The sequence below is a fragment of the Cornus florida genome, unplaced genomic scaffold, assembly GCF_030987335.1.
Source record: "Cornus florida cultivar Cherokee Brave unplaced genomic scaffold, ASM3098733v1 CherokeeBrave_3.0.0_Hap2_Chr04, whole genome shotgun sequence".
Lineage (NCBI taxonomy): Eukaryota > Viridiplantae > Streptophyta > Magnoliopsida > Cornales > Cornaceae > Cornus > Cornus florida.
The window spans coordinates 73,076,762-73,091,450 of NW_026775574.1; positions in this window are offsets into that span (position 1 = coordinate 73,076,762).

Here is a 14,689-nt window from a genome sequence, read left to right on the forward strand (position 1 = left end):
GTTTTCCCTAACAAATTGAAATTTATTTTAAAATATGATATTTTATTATAAAAAAAAATGTGTCAATGTTTTCATTATAAATTAATAAATCAAATGATATTAGATATTGAATTGTTTACAAAATTTCATACATATTGGCTAAATAATTTAATCAACAAACAATTTAATTATTTATTTTAAAATAAAATATTACACAATAAATATTCCATTACATAAAATTCATAAAAATTTAAAAATAAAATAATGCAACATAAGTTAAACACGTTCTTCACCAAAGCGATTCCATAAATTTTCAATTAAATCTTTCCTCAACCGCGTATTTGTCCCTTTATTGCAAATTTGGACTTGGCGAGAGTAGACGTGTAACGCTAACACTGATGAATTTTGAATTAAAGTGAGAATCTAGATTGTCTCCTTCGATGGCGGAGTGCATCATTCAACATTAGCATGGCGCTCATCTTCAATGATCATGTTGTGAATGATGATGCACGTTTTCATTATAAGGCACAAGTCCCTTTTATCCCAAAAACACACTTGTCCTTGCGCTATTGCCCATTTGCTCTGCAAGACCCCAAAAGCTGGTTCCACATCTTTCCTACAGGCCTCTTTTCTCTGAGCAAAAAGTTTTTCTTTTGCTGTAGTTGGGTGTGGGATGGTCTATATTAGAGTTGCTCACTTAGGGTATATACCATCAGATAGATAATACCTCATTCTATGGTAATTGCCATTCACAATGAAATTAACCAGAGGAATTTGGCCAGTAACGATACTGTCGAATACCAGAGAATGATCCAGCACATTAATATCATTGTGTGAACCCGACATTCCAAAGAATGCATGCCAGATCCACAAATCTTTTGAGGCAACAGCCTCCAATATGAGCGTAAGCGTATAAGAGCATTCTTTGTGCGTGCCATGCCACGCTACTGGACAATTCTTTCACTCCCAGTGCATACAGTCTATAGAACCAAGCATATCCGAGAATCCTCCCCCTTCTCCTTCTTGAAGTAGTCATGTTATGTCAGCTTCATTGGGTGGGTGCATATACTCTTCCCCATACACACCAATAACAACTTTACAAAATGTCATCAGGGTTTCAATGGTAGTGCTCTCGTCGATTTTAATATACTCGTCACAATGATCGACTGCACAACTATATGCGAGTATACGTATTGCAGTTGTCATCTTTTGTATAGAAGACAACCCCAAATGACCTGTTGCATTCCTTTTTTGGATGAAGTAATCGTCATAAGCTTTAACATCATTCAGGATACGAAGATATAGTTCTCGTCGTATCCTGAATTGTTTGTGAAAGTACTCCGGTGGATATGTGCAATTCTCGTCAAAGTAGTCTTTCATTAGTTGATGGTGGCTTCCCTCTCAATCACGATGAATGTACCGCCTCTTACGCGGTTTAAAAACTTGTTCCACTATTTCTAGGTTCACTGAATTCAAAATCGAACGAAAGGCGTCTTGATTATGTTGAACCATCGCGTCAATAGAGTAATATGATGAAAAGGATGATGAAGAAGATGAAGAATTAGAACCTGACAAAGGAAAAAATCGTGATGAGGAAGCCACTGGAATTTTGAGATTAAAAGAGATGTGAATTGATATTTTACTAAAATAAGTTGAGATGAATGTAATGATAATGAAATAAACAAATGGTTGTTTATATAAGATGAAAAATATAGCTGTTAGGAAAAAGTTAAAAATAATTTTTATTAAAAATTTTAAAAAAATAAAATATTAATATTTTTGGAGAGCGAAAATGCACCATTAGAGTACATGCGATAGCTAAAATTTGGATACTGTAAAACGCTGACGTGGTTATGGGAAATGCTAACGTGGTTATTGAAAAATGCTAATGTGACAAATTCGGAGAGCCTAAATTCGAAGAGCCCATTAAAGATGCTCTCAGTCCTTATGCTCAACATCCTACCTTATCTCTATTCATTAGCGTTCTTCGTATATATGTTTGTAGGAATAATAACATTATTTATTATTACCTCGTGTGTGACAAATGGATTCCTACCGTTAATTTCACTAATAATAATAAATAGTCAAGTTTTTAGCTTTATAAGACGAGTATATATTTTAAATTGATGTGAAGACACTTTTATTCAATACTTATTGTACAAAAAGATAATTATATTCGTCAATCACAACATTTCCGTTAATTTAGTTTTCTTTAGGTATGGGTAAAATTATTTTTTTGCATAACAAGAATTGGACAAAAGTGTTTTCACAACAATTTGAAGGACATATTTATCTTATAAAGCTAAAAAACTTGTCACATCAGGCATTGACCATCTCTAATCGTTAATAAAATTCAAGACACTAGTCAATTTGTCACACACATTTGATTAGAAGAAAACTAATGTAACAGTAATTATTCGAAACATAAGAAAAATATGTGTAATAAACTCTAACTATAGAGAAGGTAAAGGTAATTTACACTTCTTGTAAATACTTTAATATAACTTCTTTAAAATTTGTGATACAAAGTATTTTATAAGATCAAAGAAAGTGGAAGCATAAGGTCCAATCCAATGCACAAAAAGATTCCACGCATTTGAAATCGGCTATGTAATACATTATAAGTGTCACAGGGGTAAATTTTGAACATGAATCTAGTGGCCTGTGATGGCACTAAGCCAGAAATATGAAACACTTTTCTCTAAATTTCTAACTTAGCTTAGCCAACTCACACTTGCTGCCTAGAACACACAATAAGTAAAACACTCTCACACACAAGTATAGTTGCAAGAATGTAAAGGCAATAACACCCACGAATTTGCAGAAGCACAAGGCTTCCAACCTTTTACTATTATTCAAAAAACAGTACAAGGAAAGGCCTCAACTTGCAGAAGCATACAAGAGTCTCTCACAACACAACTCTGTGTCTCACTCTCAATCTGCTCTCTCTACAGAACCCACATTAGCAATATATAGGCAAACTCTCAAAACCGCCCACTAAAGTGGTGGATGACACCCCATCCATCCACAACTACCCACTAAAGTGGTGGATGACACCCCCATCCACCTAGGGTCATGTTGACACCCACTAAGTGTGCCAACACTACATATGTAGTTGATAAGCACAACTACTAGCTTGTTGGCATGCTCTGCTCATGCCACGTGTCCACAGAAAGTTGCACTCAGCATAGTGGAAGAAACCACCTCCAACCACCTGTGTGTTGTCCTCTCAAATCTGTACCACATGGATGGGAAGTTATTCAGCATACCCCCACTCCCCACATGAGTGGGAAGTGCTAGTAACTTCCCCTAACCAACTGAGCCCACTTAGTGGGAAGTGTAACTTCCCCTAACCAATTGAGCCCACTTAGTAGGAAGTGTTAGTAACTTCCCCCCAATCAATTAAGCCCACTTAGTGGGAAATGTAACTTTTCCCAACCAACTAAGCCCACTTAATGGGAAGTGTAACTTCCTCCAACCAACTAAGCCTACTTAGTGGGAAGTATAACTTCCCCCAACCACCTGAGCCCACTTAGCCATCTTCTGTAACCATAAGCCATGTTTGAGTCCCCTGAGCCAACCTTGCACGCTGAGCCTTGCCTACGCCCATTGCCTTGTGCCCATGTCCCTAACTTGACTATGCCACACGTCCATGACTTGTGTGGTCCATGCTTTAAGCAACATCTGAGCCAACCTTGTGAACTTAGCCCGTGCCAAGCCCACTAATCTGCACCCACATATAAATGTCTCAAAGTGCACGAAATCCAAATCGAGTGCTGTCTGCGCCAACCATCTTCTATAGACTCAAGGTACCTTCCATAAAGATCCCGAGTCAAAACTCTAAGCTTCACTTTTTCGCCATATTTACGAAAATGCCACTGGGCACCCCCAGTGCACGCTGACAGTATCCCATGGCTGTCAGGGGGCTTGTCAAGGTCCCAACCCCGTAACAATAAGCTACCACCGCGGCTTACACTGCATATCGCAATGGTGCGAAAAAGACTGATAATGTATCAAATTTATGTAAATAGATTCTACCGACGTATTTAAAATAGAGTTAGACTAAAGCGTCATTATTTTGACATTTTATAAAAAATATTAAAAAAATATCATTTTGTAAAATGATTAAAAAGAACTTTGTGCAACCAAACTCTCAAGGGAGTAATATGCTACTAATATCATACTAGATGGTTGTAATGTGCACATGAAATACAATATTTATTTATTTATTATTATTATTATTATTAATTATTTTTAAATTTTTTTAATTCTTTTTGAAGTGACTTCTGATTGTTTTCTTGTTATTCCTTAGAATAACATCCAGCCACTCTAACCCTGTCGTTCAGAAATCTTTCACGAGCAAGAACGAGGCTACAAAAAATAGACTCAAAAGTTTAGCAGATTCTGTTTTCATGCAGCTTGGAAAGGTTTTTATGCGAAACGACCGCGTAATATTGATCTATTATGCCACGAAAATTTGGATATAAAGAGACTCCCACATGTTCATCAACGCTTATGTGAGCAAAGAACGGCTAAGCCCTATTGCTGTTGGTGTTGATGGGTTATGTGGCAATGATATATATAATTTTTATTTTAAATTTATTTTGACACCGTTTTTGTATTTAAGTTAGAATTCTTCATATTGAACTTAAAAAACAGAATTGCACTTCTCCTGTCGATTCAGACAAAGAGATGAGAGAGGAGACATGAATATCACTCTCAATAATCAATTTTATTATTTTTTTAATGTATAAACGATCTCCTAACAATCCCTCTCTCTTCCGTCTTTTCTCAATCAATCCCTCCAATAAAAAAAATAAAAAAAAAGAAGGCATTAGGGTCAGGAGGCGATGGTGCGTGGGACCACTCTATCTGCCTATTTAAATTGTTCATGCCCTCACTAATCATGGCAGCCAACTGAACTATTGGATTAAAAAACACTTTATTGTTTGCAAGAAAAAACTATTGAAAAGGAGATTTCCATTGCTACGTCAAGTCTTAAAGTAGTTCATACCAGTTAATTGCGTTAAGAAATTAAGAATTACACTCAATAAAGTGGGACCAAAAAGAATTGATTTTTATAAGAATATCTAGAAGTTGGTTATTGAGCCACTAATGCAGTGGCACCAATTCATTCATTAACGAAAGACCCACCGACGGAAACGCTCCCACCTCCCTCTCTCTCTCTCTACACCAGCCCTTCCCTTCTTTCTGTGCTCCTTTCTACAGGACTGGGGAGCTGAAACTCCACATGTTTGAATAAGTGAGTTTTGTATGTATTGTTTTAAGTTGTTTTTGTTTTTGTTTGGTTAGATCTGATTTAGTCCAGTTTTGAATTTTTCCCTACTTAGATATAATCATTTTCTCTTTGATTGGATTTTGTTCGAGGTTTTGTGTGTCGAAGTGTCTCGTGGTTGTAACTTTGGAGCGGTTGTCATGCTGATGGCAAAAATTTTTGGTCTCTCCAGCTTGCTGCTTTATCCCATGGTAATTCTGTTTGCAAAGTGTTGGGCTCTATCTCTTCCACAAATCTAGAGCCTGTTTTTTATTTCTTTGCTTTGTTTCCCTTTTCTAACTTGGCTTTATGCCTCTGTACTACTATCTTGGCTTTAGACCTTTGAATCTTTGAACGACCAAAAAAAAAAAAAAAAAATCATTCATTGAATTCATTTACTTTTAAAAAAATCTTAAATAGAACAATTTTTTAAACAATTTAATAAGTTTCCAACCTTTTTATGAATACACTAAATGAAAAATGTTCTTTTTCTTGATAAAAAAAAAAGAAATTTTAACTTCACACAGTAATTTTAATTATAAGTAATGAACTTTAAATAATATGTTAATCATTTTTTAATGCAATTCACCCAATGAAATATATATATATATACTAGGAAAATGTTCGTGCAATGCACGTGTTAAATGTTTTGGAGATAATGTGATATAAAACAGTCAATTTGTGGAAGATTTTATAAAAATTATTTTATTTTCTTTAAACATATTCCTGTTTAATTATACTTTCTTTTTTTAAAAATACTCATAATAAATAGATAAATATGTAATATGTGTTAGAATTTTATAGAAACTCTTATAAAAACTCTTTTTATATCAATTAATAAATATTTTTTTATATTAATAATTTTTATCTAATTAAATTTCAATAAATAAATAAATAAATAATTTGTGTCATAATTTTATAGAAACTCTTTTAAAACCTCTTTTTATATCAATTAATAAATAATTTTTTATATTAACAATACTTGTCTAATTAGATTTTCTTTTATTAAAAAATTCAAAATAAAAAGATAAATAGGTAATTTGTATTAGAGTTTTTATAGAAAATCTTAAAATATATCTTTGTCTAATGTATTATAATTTTATTGAAAATAAAATAGGTAATTTGTGATAGAGTTTTTCTAGTCTAATTAGATTTTCTTTTACTAAAAAACTTATAATAAATAAATAAATAGATAATTTATGTTAGAGTTTAATAAAAACTCTTTTTATATCAATTAATAAATATTTTTTATATTAATAATTCTTGTCTAATTAGATTTCTTTGTATTAAAAAAACTCATAATAATAGTAGATAAATAGCTAATTTGTGTTAGAGTTTTATAGAAAGTCTTTAAAAACCTTTTTTTAGATCAATTAATAAATAATTTTTTTAGATTAACAATATTTGTCTAATTAGAGTTCCTTTTATTAAAAACTCTTAATAAATATATAAATAGTTAATTTGTGTTAAAATTTTATAGAAACTCTTTATTATTATATCTTTGTCTAGTGTGATAGAGTTTTCTCAAAAATAAAATATATAATTTGTGGTAGAGTTTTATATAAATTATTTTCTTTTCTTTAAATATATCATTGTCTAATTAGATTTAATTTTATTTAGAGACTCATAATAAAAGTTAATTTGTGGTAGAGTGTTAGAAAAATTATTTTATTTTATATATCAATTAATAAATATTTTTTATATTCATAATTCTTGTCTAATTAGATTTTCTTTTATTAAAAAATTTAAAATAATAAATAGAAAAATAGGTTAATTTAAATTTTATTAGATTGTTTTTAGAGTTTGATAGATTTTTTATTTTTTATTTTTACAAAAACACATCTCATATCAATTAATAAATATTTTTTTTATATATAAATTAATACTTAAATACTCAAACTCTTTCCATATTTAATAATAGTATAAATAAAACTCTTTTTATATCAATTAATAAATATTTTTTAATATAAATAAATAAATACAGAAATACTTTGGCAGAATTTCTGTATTTTACTCTGAAAATTAGATTTTCTTTTATTACAAAATTCATAATAATAAATAGATAAATAGGTTAATTTGAATTTTATTAGGTAGATTTTAGAGTTTTATAGATTTTTTATTTATTTATTATAAAAACTCTTTTCATATCAATTAATAAATAATTTTTTATATAAATAAATAAATATTGAAATACTGAAATTCTTTGCACATCTAATAAATATTTTTTATATAAATAAATAAATATAGAAACTTTAGATTTTCTTTTATTAAAAAATTAAAAATAATAAATAGATAAATAGGCTAATTTTAATTTTATTAGGCAGATTTTAGAGTTTTAAAGAGTTTTTTTTTTTTTTTTTTTTTAAAAAAAACTCTTTTCATATCAATAAATAAATATTTTTTTATATAAATAAATAAATACTAAAACTCTTTGGCAGAGCTTCTATATTCTGTATTTTATATTTGCTCTTTATATCAATTAATAAATATTTTATAATAAATAAATAAATAGGTAATTTGTGTTAGAGTTTAATATAAATTTTTTTAAAAACTCATTTTATATCAATTAATAAATATTTTTTATAGTAATAATTCGAGCCTAATTATATTTCTTTTTATTAAAAACTAATAATAAATAGGTAATTTGTGTTATTGTTTTATAAACACTCTTTTAAAACCTCTTTTTATATTAATTAACAAATAATTTTCTATATTCATAATATTTATCTAATTAGATTTCTTTTTATGAAAATCTCATAATAAAAGCTAATTTGTGATAGAGTTTTATGGAAATTATTTTATTTTCTTTATATATATCCTTGTCTAATTTAATTTCATTTTTTTAAGAAACTCTTAATAAAAACTAATTTGTGGTAGAGTTGAAGAAAAATTAATTTATTTTATATATCAATGAATAAACATTTTTTATATAAATAATTCTTGTCTAATTAGATTTTTTTATTAAAAAAATTATAATAATAAATAGATAAATAGATTAATTTAAGTTTTATTAGGTAGATTTTAGAGTTAGCTAATTTGTTATAGATTTTATAGAAAATTTTTATTTACTTCAAATATATTATTGTTTAATTATATTATTTTTACTAAAAAAACTCATAATAAATTGATAAATACATAATACGTGTTAAAGTTTTACAGAAAATATTTTTAAAACTCTTTTTATATAAATTAATAAATATTTTTATATTTGAATAATTCTTGTCAAATTAGATTAGCTTTTATTAAAAAAAAACTCATAATAAAAGGTAATTTGTGAGTTTTAGAAAAATTATTTTATTTTTTATATCAATTAAAAAGTATTTTTTATATTAATAATTCTTGTCTAATTAGATTTTCTTTTATTAAAAAACTTATAATAAATAAATAAATAGGTAATTTTTGTTAGAGTTTAATATAAACTCTTTTAAAAATTCTTTTTATATCAATTAATAAATATTTTTTGTTTTAATAATTATTGTCAAATTATATTTACTTTTATTAAAAAACTCAAAATAAATAGATAAATAGGTAATTTGTGTTAGAGTTTTATAGATTATTATTTCGAACATCTTTTTATATCAAATAATAAATATTTTTTTTATATTAATAATAATTGTGTAATTAGATTTCTTTTTATTAAAAAACTAAAAATAAATATATAAATAGGTAATTTGTGTTATAGTTTTATAGAAACTCTTTAAATATATCTATTTCTAGTGTGATAATGTTTTATTGAAAATAAAATAGGTAATTTGTGATAGATTTTTATAGAAATTATTTTATTTTCTTTAAATATATCTTTGTCTTATTAGATTTAATTTTATTAAGAAACTCATAATAAAAGTTAATTTGTGGTAGAGTTTTAGAAATATTGTTTTATTTTATATATCAGTTGATAAATATTTTTTATATTAATAATTATTGTCTAATTAGATTTTCTTTTATTAAAAAATTCATAATGATAAATAGATAAATAGTTTAATTTAAATTTTACTACGTATATTTTAGTGTTTTCTAGAGTGTTTTATTTATTTATTTATTTTTATTTATTTTTAATAAAAACTCTTTTCATATCAATTAAAAAATATTTTTAAAATAAATAAATAAATACTGATATACTTGGACTCTTTACACATTTAATAAATATTTTTTATATAAATAAATAAATATTGAAACTCTTTGGCAGAGTTTCTATATTCTATATTTTATATTCGCTCATTATATCTATTAATAAATATTTTATAATAAATAAATAAATAGGTAATTTGTGTTAGAGTTTAATATAAATTCTTTTAACAACTCATTTTATGTCAATTAATTTTTTTTTATATTAATAATTCTAGCCTAATTAGATTTCTTTTTATTAAAAAAATCATAATAAATAGGTAATTTGTGTTATTGTTTTATAAAAACTCTTTGAAAACCTCTTTTTATATTAATTAATAAATAATTTTCTATATTCATAATATTTATCTAATTAGATTTCTTTTTTTGAAAAACTCATAATAAAAACTAATTTGTGGTAGAGTTTTATAGAATTTATTTTATGTTCTTTAAATATATCGTTGTCTAATTTAATTTCATTTTATTAAGAAACTCGTAATAAAAGCTAATTTGTGGTAGAGTTTTAGAATAATTAATTTATTTTATATATCAATGAATAAATATTTTTTATATAAATAATTCTTGTCTAATTAGATTTTTTTATTAAAAAAGTCATAATAATAAATAGATAAATAGGTTAATTTGAATTTTATTTGATAGATTTTAGAGTTAGCTAATTTGTGGTAGATTATTTTTTATATCAATTAAAAAATATTTTTTATATTAATAATTATTGTCTAATTAGATTTTCTTTTATTAAAAAACTTATAATAAATAAATAAATAGGTAATTTTTGTTAGAGTTTCATATAAACTTTTTAAAAACTCTTTTTATATCAATTAATAAATATGTTTTATTTAATAATTCTTGTCTAATTAGATTTGTTTTAATTAAAAAACTCATAATAAATAGATAAATAGGTAATTTATGTTAGAGTTTTATAGAAAACTATTTTGAACCTCTTTTTATATCAATTAATAAATATTTTTTTATATTAATAATACTTGTCTAATTAGATTTCCTTTTATTAAAAAACTCAAAGTAAATATATAAATATGTAATTTGTGTTAGAGTTTATAGAAACTCTTTAAATATATCTTTGTCTAGTGTGATAATGTTTTATTGAAAATAAAATAGGTAATTTGTATTTTATAGAAATTATTATTTTTTCTTTAAATATATCCTTGTCTAATTAGATTTAATTTTATTAAGAAACTCATAATAAAAGCTAATTTGTGGTAGAGTTTTAGAAATATATATATATTTATTTTATATATCAATTAATAAATATTTTTTATATTAATAATTCTTGTCGAAATAGGTTTTCTTTTATTAAAAAATTCATAATCATAAATAGATAAATAGTTTAATTTAAATTTTTTATATTAATAATCACTCGTCCACTAGGGGTAACCTAGGGGTTTAAAAGGCTTGTTACATATGCTAAATGTAATCGTATTCCCTACGAAAGTGGCGTTATCCATTTATTGCTTTCTAGTTCATAGTTGTATAGTTGTTCCTTTCATTCATTTACTTTCTAGTTCATTGCTAAGGATTAGCAATATTTAAGTTTGGGGGTATATTGAGCGCTGAAAAGTGTGCATTTAAACCCCTTAAGCTTAGGTATTCTAGAACCTTTATCTATCTTATTTTCCCACTTTAGATTGATTTTGTATTATTTCCATTTTCAGATACTTATCCCCAAAATAAACTAACTCAGCTAAATAAGAGCATAATTGAAGCAATCTTGAGATAAATAAAAGAAATGAGCAAAGTGGGAGCAAAAGGAAGTAAGTGGTGAAAATTCAGCAAGTTTGATCGATCTCAGCAAATATTCGATCGATCGAAAGTTCATCGATCTCAACATTCCAAGATGGATCCAAGCTCTTTTGTCCTTATCCAAAGATCCTACAAAGTTCGATCGATCCAACTTTCTTCCGATCGATCGAAAAGATTCCATCTTATCCACTTGTACCACCCTACCTACCACATTTGTCTCTTTCCCAAAAATATCTCCAAAATATCTCAGATTTATTTTTACCCAAAAAGGAGCCGCCATAGAGGATCGATCCAGCTTAAATTCGATAGATCTCAGCCATGTTCGATCGATCTCACCACAAGTTCAATGGATCGAACTTCCCAAATCTCGAGAAAATCCAAATTCCAGCTCATTAAAAGTTGTCTCATATCCAATTATTGGAGGAATATTGGTGTACGAGCCTAGCTCATTTGGGGTGATATTTGACCTACCTATATAAGGAATATGAGCCACTTTTTGAAAGATATACTATAGAGACATAATTTTCATATTTTAAGGGAAGAAGAAAAGAAAAGAGGAGGCTAGAGACACAAGCTTGGAGGTTTTCTATCAACTAAGAAAAGGAGCAATCTCTACCATGGAGTTAGCCCTTGAGGGTTGGAGGACACCATCCATGAGTGGCTAGACATCCTTTTGGGGCTAGAGTTAGCCCTAAGCATGCTTTCTATATCTTGATTTATGTATTTTTGAGGGGATTTGTATTGTGATATATGTTTTAACACTTTTATATATATAGATCTTATTTATTCAATATTTGTGTGGTTTAATGCTTCCAATTGATCATTTCATTCTATCCATATGTCTATGTATGCTAGAATAGATGTTCATGTGTTTGTCTCTATTTCTTGTGTTGTTGATGCATGTTTATGTGTATTAATGTTATAGATCTAGAGATTGTCAAGACATAGTGCTTAATAGAATGTTCTTGTGGTTTATTTGATGGTTCATACTCATTTTTTTGTGGATCGTGCCTCTCTTTTAGTTAAATTAGTTTAATTTCATGTCATTAGCTTAATTGTGTTGGTTCTTGTTTGACTAGGTGCATTAAGCTAGAAGATGAACAAAGGAGCACTTCAAGCAAAAGAGCTAAGCAAAGCAAAGGAAAAAGGCAAAACTCTAAAAATTTGCAAGACTAAAAATTGAAAAATAAATTGAAGTGCTAAAGGACCCTTTGTGAGCTCTTTCTTAACTCAATCTCTAGTTAAATTGTCGGCCCGCGTGTAGATTTGTATTTCAATTTTTAGATAAATCGTGAGCCCACGTGGAGGCAATTTACTTTTCTTTGCATATTGTTGATATCACGGGAGTATGGGATCATTGTATGTGGAGGTTTGTTAATTGTTGATTTGTTGCGGGGGCGAAGTGTTTGCTTAGTTGATTTCATTATCGTGTTACTTGAATTTCATGCGGTCTTAACCAACCCAATCATAACTAATGGAAAATCTAGAGGGTCATCTTGGTTATTTAGACCCAAACTTCATGGAACATCCTCCTTTCAATCAATTTCCTCCCGGAGTTCAAGCTCCAATTCCTCCAATTATCCTTCGTGATCATTGTAATCTTCATGAATACCATGCACCAACTTGCATCATGCTTCCTAATTTTGAGGCCAATCAATATGAAATTAAGCCTGAGACCATTCAAATGTGTTCACTATTCTATGGCTTAGATGGTGAGGAACCATATAAACATCTCAATGAATTTCTAGAAATATGTTCCACCATGACGTACATGAATGTCCTGGAAGAAATTCTTAGACTACTTTTCTTCCCTTTCACACTAAAAAATAAAGCAAAGCATTGGTTCAACACTTTGGGGGCAAATTCAATAACATCTTGGATGTAAATGCAAAATGAGTTTTTAAGAAAATTTTACTCCGTAAGCTTAACCAATGTAATGCGAGCTTCAATTAGAGAATTTTCTCAAAGGGAAGGGGAGTTGTTGCATGAGGCTTGGGAGAGATTGAACGACTTGCTAAGAAAATGTTCACATCATGGTATTCCAAAATGGCAAGTCGTCCAATATTTCTATAAAAGCTTATCCGACATGCATAAGGACGTAGTTGATACATCATGTGGAGGCTCATATTTTGGAAAACATGAAGATGATATTTGGAACCTTTTTGAGAAAATGAGTGAAAACTCTTTGCACAAATATCACACTTGATCGTGGTCCATGTGAGGGTCGCTACATCATATCAAGCTTGGAGAGTGTGCATTAAGGCGAGGGCCAAGAGTTTTACATTTATAGAAGCCACTACTACCTTCACTAAAAATATAGCTAGGGCGAGTAGGGATCGTCCCAAGGGATTGTGAAGATCGAACAATGTCGTGGAATCGCTATTAGGGCTAGTAAGTCGAGTGATCAAACAATTGGTTGGTTGGTTGATTAGAGAGCAACTAGATTGAATTAAGTAATAACAAAAGAATGCAACTAAGAGTAAGTAAGAGAGAGAAGAGTCTTGGGGTTTAGAGATCACCACCAAGCAATGCATTTCTATACTGTTGACAAGTGACTAATGAGGGCAAATGGTATGTTGCAATATTGGTGTGTGTGTGTGTTTGGTTGATTCAACAAGTAAGGATGACTAGTTAAGCATGTATTGTCTAAACATCATGTGAAAGGCACAATATATCTAAGCAATGAAGCATATATTGTCTAAACAACATGTGAAAGGCACAATAGATCTAAACAAGTCATCAATCCTTTCATTAAGCTCACAATCCAAATATAACACAAGGTTAGAGACATATGCTACTTGCATTCAAAAGCTTGGATCATCAAACAACAAGTATGGATTGTCTTCTCATTTAACACTACACTACAACTGCACTACTAGCATGAAAATAAACTAGGGGAGAGGCACAATCCATCAAGGAATAAGTATGAACCATCAAGAAAATCATAAGAGCATTCTTTTAAGTACTATGTTTTGACAATCTCTAAATCTATAACATTAATACACATAGACATGCATCAATAACACAAAATCTAGAGACAAGCACATGAACATCTATTCTAGCATACATAGACATATGGATAGAATGAAATGATCAATTGAAAGCATTTAACCACACAAATAATTGAACAATCAAGATCTATATATATCAAAGTGTCAAAACATTAATTACAACACTAATCCCTCAATAATACATAAGATTAAGATATAGAAAGCATGCTTGGGGCTAACTCTAGCGCCAAGAGGATGTCTAGCCACTCATGGTGATGTTGCTCCAACCCTCAAAGGCTAACTCCATGGAAGAGATTTACTCCTTGGTTGGTGAAGAGTCTCCAATGGTGTCTCTAGCCTCCTCCTCCTCTAAACTTGCCCTCCAAGAGAATAAACCCTAGAATTGTATATATCTCAAAAATTGCATCATATTTCTTTTATAGGTAGGTCAAGTGACACACAAAATGAGCTAGGGTCGTGCAAAGAATATTCTCTAATGATTGGATAGAGGACGGATTGAACAAGCTGAAAATTTAACTTTTTCGCACTAGAGGAAGTTCAA